This window comes from Camelina sativa, chromosome 20 (assembly GCF_030686135.1).
Source record: "Camelina sativa cultivar CO46 ecotype springtype chromosome 20, ASM3068613v1".
Taxonomy (NCBI): Eukaryota; Viridiplantae; Streptophyta; class Magnoliopsida; order Brassicales; family Brassicaceae; genus Camelina; species Camelina sativa.
The window spans coordinates 25,370,651-25,376,809 of record NC_141899.1 but is presented as its reverse complement, the minus strand read 5'-3'; the positions used below and the strand labels follow the sequence as shown (position 1 = coordinate 25,376,809).

The 6,159-nt window shown below is 27.2% G+C and overlaps 1 long non-coding RNA gene across 4 annotated transcripts; it reads right to left on the bottom strand.

The window, feature by feature from the left end:
- Window positions 1–708: 708 nt before the first annotated feature.
- Window positions 709–2,594, bottom strand: LOC104771291 (uncharacterized). 4 transcript variants are annotated; one of them, XR_764780.2, is made up of 5 exons: window positions 2,402–2,594; window positions 1,979–2,139; window positions 1,329–1,583; window positions 1,173–1,221; window positions 709–1,079 (listed from the first exon to the last, which is right to left on the bottom strand). It is a non-coding gene; the product is annotated as an uncharacterized LOC104771291 (long non-coding RNA). The 4 variants fall into 4 exon arrangements; XR_764781.2 differs by having other exon boundaries at window positions 1,329–1,412; XR_015593511.1 differs by having other exon boundaries at window positions 1,329–1,412; window positions 1,979–2,128.
- Between the last annotated feature and the right edge of the window lie 3,565 nt (window positions 2,595–6,159).

Genomic DNA, 6,159 nt, shown 5'->3' with positions numbered 1-6,159 from the left:
CTATTTCCTATCTATCTATATTAACATTTTTGAAGTATATTTTGTGTTATGCCCTTTTAAGTTTACTTATTTATGTTTTTATTTACAACATTAACCCCTCAAAAATTTCCAAAAATAGTATCACGACAGAATTTTGTTTCCTAAATTTATATTAACATTTTTGAAGTACATTTGGTGTTTTACCCTTGAAGTTATATGTATTTAAAAACTTATTTACAAATTTAATCCCTAAAAACTTTCCAAAAACAACATCATTTCAGATTTTATTTCCTAAATATTTTACATTTCATTCACTACAAGAAAACAGGCAAATAGTGACTGCACTATTAGTCACTATTTAGTCGCTAAACAGTGTGTTACGACTAAATAACGACTAAAACCAGTAGTCGTAAATCGAGAGTCGCTAAAATAAATAGTCGTAAAATTAGTCGCCAAATAGCGACTACATTATGACTATTTTGCGTAGTCGTAAATTTAGTCGTAATGTAGTCACTAAATTCAGTGACTACGCTACGACTATTTTACGACTAAGCAAAATAGTCATAATGTGGTCACCAAATTTAGTGACTAATTTACGATTATGCATTTAAATAAATTGTATTTATACAACATTATATATATAGATATATACTATTTTAATAATAATAATTTATATATTTATTAATTATTTTTAAATAGATATATAATTGTTTTTGGAATGAATTGATATTAAAAATAAAAAATACTATATTTATTGTTATGAAACCATGATATTAAAAATGTATTACAAAATAAAACTAAAAACATAATTAAAAATAAGAATACATCATACTAGTAAAAAGAGAAAGTAAATATTGGAGGTATCTTGGGGGAAATGCAGAAACATCAAGGGTTTAATGTTTGAAGCGAGGTTGCTTTGCTTTCCCATATGAGAAGTCTTTTGCTTTTGAGATGAATGTTAAAGATTTTGACCTGAAGCAAACTGTAGAGACCCGAGACAAGGAGAAAGGAAGCTGAGCAGATGGAAGCATCTCTTAAGGAACTTAAGGTGAGGGAGAATGAGCTCATGTTGCTTAATGACACCATCAGAGAGAAATCAGCTGAAATGGAGAAGAAAGAAGTTTGCTTACATATACCTAAACTGGATTTAACAAACACAAACGAGGGAGAATGAGCTCAGGCTGCTTACATACCTTGAAGCGATGGAGAATGAGCCCAGGTTGCTCACATATACCTCCTAAACTGGATTCAACAAACCCAACAACTTTGGTTAACAACTTTGATTATATATGGTCACATGAATTCTCTTATGAACTGGATTCCCTTGGACTTAGCTTAAGCAAATATACCTTAGCCTTGGAGTGCCCAACATGAGAAGGACAGAATATGAATTGCCTATTCAGGTTATTGACTTCAATAGTGTCCATGTCAATCTATAACACAAAAGAATCCTAACTGTTAGATGCAAAAACTGATCTATACAGCTTCTTGACAGGTTGAATACAACGAAGGGTGCTGCATTGGTTTAAACATGAGAGCCCTTGAGCATGGTGACCATGAGCCTCCTTGCAACGAACAGACAAAAGAACATGACCTCGCAGGTCCTACAACAAGATTCAGATTTTCGTAGGACCCAAATTAATATAGCTCAAATCTATGATTCTACTCACCTTAACATAATCATCATAGAACACAAATCAATCAACAGAGCTATAAACCTAATTATATATCTGGTGGCTTGCTTCTCGAATTAAAATCTAATCTATTCAAAATCAAAATAAAACACAAACTAAAGACACAGAACTTTTAAGCCAAAGTTTAATTTATTCCTTTGAAATTGGGTTGGAAAGAGAAGAAACTCTCATATTCAAAAACCAAACCTAGCAACTTTGACTAACATGGACTCGCAGAAAAAATGTTAAGCAACTAAAATTTATGCTCGATATGAAATAATCTGATATACAAGAGTAATAATCGAAAATAAACATAAGGCTTTTACCTATCTTCTTCCAGCCAACTGCTTCTTCAAGCTTCTTGACATGTTCTTCAACTTCTCCAAATCCAGTTAACACATATCGAGTTTTATCAAATAAACACACCAAAACTGAGGTGACTGTGAACGAAGTCGATTTTAAAGATCCGGGAACCTCTGTGAAAACCCTAATTGTGTGAAATACAAAAATTACATAACAAGCTTGGACTTTTCGAGATTAAAACGTAAAATCAGGGTTTCAAATTACAGGGAAAGCTTGGGATTTGAGAGCAGAGACGACAAATGAAATGAGGAAGAGTTAATAAAAATCTTCGACGAAGATTCATTTTGTGGGTCTCAGACTAAAACAGATCTGAAAAGTTTAGATCTAATAGTTTTTTCGAGAAGTCCTAGAGAAAAGGGGGAGATGATTAGAGAAAGAAGACTTACCCGACAGACTCAAATCGACGGGACGTTGAAGACGACGATCGGAGGCTTGGCCGGACAAGTCATCGCGATTCGAAATAGAGAAATGAGAAATGAGAGTGATGTTGTTTTGTCGAGGAACGGAGGCACAAAATCTAGGGTTAGCATTTTTTTGTTTTTGTGTTCTGTTTTCCTTTTGTGGCTCAATTTCGATTATATCAAAGCCCAAAGTGATACAAAGCTTTTTAAGGCTCAAATGATTAGTTTTAGGTTTAAAAATGACTAATTTAATAAATTTTAGAAAGATTAAAGTATATGTAAATACTAAATAGTTTTACAAATTGATTTTATACATATATATATATATATAATGGTTATATTTTGGTTATATCGTGTATAATTTAGTTTCTGTATATGCAATATAAAAGTTTAAAATTGAAGGTATAGGGTTTGGGGTATAGATTTAACTTTTAAGATTTGAGGTTAAGTTTTGATAAAAATATAAGATTTGGAAAACTGTAATTTTTATAAGTGTTAGGTCTCAGTTTTTGTTATAATTTAGGTTTTGGAGTTTGGTTAAGTGTTCAAGATTAATTTTTTTTTTTATAATTTTTTTTTAAATAGCGACTGATATGCGACTTCTTAGCAATCTTTACTATGAGTCGCATATTAGTCACTAAATTGGCGACTATTTAGCGACTAAATGTTTTGGTATGCAATATAGTCATAAAATAGTCGCTAAATTACGACTAAACTACCGACTACCATACGTAGTCGCCAAAAAGCGACTGATATACAACCAAATATTTGTAGTCGTAAAATCGTCGTATATTAGTCGTTACGTAGTCACCATTTTTGGCGACTACATTTGTAGTCACCAACTGTAGTCGTAAAAAAGCATGTTTTCTTGTAGTGATTCCAACCAAAAAAAAACATCAATCAATGTTATATAGAGACATAGAATATGATATATTTTCCATTTTATTTTCCAAACCTATGAGTTTTGATTATTAACGTAACAAGAACTTCGATTCCTTATTATTTAAATATTATAATTAATATATATATAAATTTAATAAAATTTAAAATATTATGAATATGTAAAATTAAAAAAAATTAAAAATACTATATAATGTGGTTATAAAAAGGACATGTTGGAATTAATAAAACATTATTAAATATGTGCTAACACGGGTTAAATCCTCATTTTATTATTTGCCAACACTATAAATATTGTAATATCTGACATATAAAATCAATTTGTTTTATCTAAGATTGTGTAAAATAATTAATTCATTAGGAAAAATATGACTTAATCACATCATATAAATGACTTGTTATGTATTTAGATCCCTTATTATTTTGTTATAATAATTAAAAATCGAAATAGAATCTCAAACACTAAACAAAACAAACTAAATATATAAACAAATGGTCATATAGTATATTACAGGTTAAAAAATTAATATAAACATTTAGACGCACAAGCGGCCAGAAAATTAGGTTATTTCTCTGTTTATAAAATATCCAATATTTAACAAACAAATAGAATATAAAATATAAATAATAATAAAACTATATGCACGCGGTGTACCGCAAATTAAAATCTAGTATAATAAAACGGAAGTACACAACATTGTTTCCAAAAATCTTAAAGAGAATATTCTAAAGAATCATTTGATATCATCTAATTTACCATATTAATTTCTTTTATTAAATTATTCATCAAATAAAATTCTTTGATATCTAATTTAACATATTAATTTGTTCATTATCATTATATTTCATCTCTCATTTTTATAGATGAGTCTATTTTGTGAAATAAATAAATTATCCTATTATTTATTATAATTAAAAAATAATTTTATTTCTGGATATACTATAAGTTGAATTTTTATAAACAAATATAAATGATTCAATCTATAAAATATTCAAGTTTTATTAATATTATTCTTTAAAATATATATCTATTGAATTAAAAATTTTACTGAGTAACATGTCAAAATTTTAAATATTTATATTCAGTTTCATAAAAAAAATTTTGAATTTTATATTTTGAATAGTTTATATAATTTTATATAATATGATAAACTTTAAATAATTTATTTCGAAATATTTTTAAAATATTAAAACTTGATATTAAAGTTAGAAACTATAAACACTATAAATTGGTTTGTTATAGCAATGTCAATAATGTCACTATAATATGAAAGAATTTAAAAAAACCAAGTATATTAAAACAAAAAGTATAACAATATATTAAATTACTCATAATATAATAACTTGCTTTTTAAAAACCAAATTCACAAAATTATGTCTTATAATGACTTTCAAGTTATACATTGTTGAAACAACTTCACGTACATAAACTAATACAACATATTAAAAAAATTATTTTAAAATATAAAATTTAACTATTGTTATAGCACGAGTATTTATCTAGAATCATTAACAATATAAAACTTACAAAATAAGTGTTTTTTCAAATCATCATATTTAAGATATAATTTTATTGCATAATATTTATCAAAAAAACTTTTAAAAATAATCACATAAATTACATTTTATATAAAAATTACAATAAAATATAATAAATTTCAATCCGTGCTCTTAATCTAGTTAAACCAGTAAAGTAAAAAATCACTTTTCATACTATTATTGATTGACGAGTTGGAAATGAACATATAAACTGAACGAGGTGGTATATAAAATGAAAAAAAGAGACTTGGTCAGCGAGCATAATCATTGAATTGCCATTAATCTAATGACGACCTTCATCCACTTGGACTTTGATATGCATGTTTGGTTGCGATTACAAACTTCTTTTTGTGGGTTGATAGTCAAACTGTGTTTAATATTTTAGAATTCTGGAGGCCTTTAAGGCAACTGACCAAGCACACACGTTTAATATTTTCCCTTTTTAATGATACAATCATACAATATGAGTGCTGCAACTTAATTTAGCATATTATTTTGTACTCCCTATTTTATAAGATTTTGTAGTTTAAAGCAAAAGTTTAAAAAACTATAAATAGAAATATTGTATCATTTAACCAAATTCAACCAATAGAAAAAAATACTGCATAATTTAAATAGTCAAAATTTATTAAACTAATATACAAAGTGCATATATGATATAAACTTGTAAAAACTTATAAAATAGAACAAAGAAAAAAACCTAAAAGATCTTATATATTGGAACAGAAGGAGTAGTAAACTAGAAATAATAAATATTATTGACTATAACTAATCATCAAAGATTAAATGGACAAATCCCTAGCTCAACTCAAGAGTCATTATAAGTTTTTGGGTATAAAAAACATAAAATACAACAAAACAATTTTTACTACCGTTATAAATCATCAAAAGTTTGACATTCTTTGCGCAAATGAAATGTCGTTGAAGTTATTGAAAAGCTAGAAGAGTTAATTTCACCTCCAAATGAAATCAGACAAAGTCATCACGTGATTCGGAAGTTATTTCCATTTTACTACAAAAGGTTCCTAATGGAAGTCATCACGTGACAAATCTCGAATTAATCCATTAGGAAATCAGACAAAGTCATCACGTGATTCGGAAGTTATTCGAGATTTGTTACTAGTCGTAAAAGACTACATAGTTCCAAATGATTTTCAAATCCTAGAGATGGACGGAATAAATTCAAGATACAAAATTAAAAAAAAATCTCTCTAAATATAAGTTTTTCAACAATTTAATATCTCTATACATTAATAAAATATTAGACCTTATATTATTAATTTGTAGAAGTTTTACTGTCTATA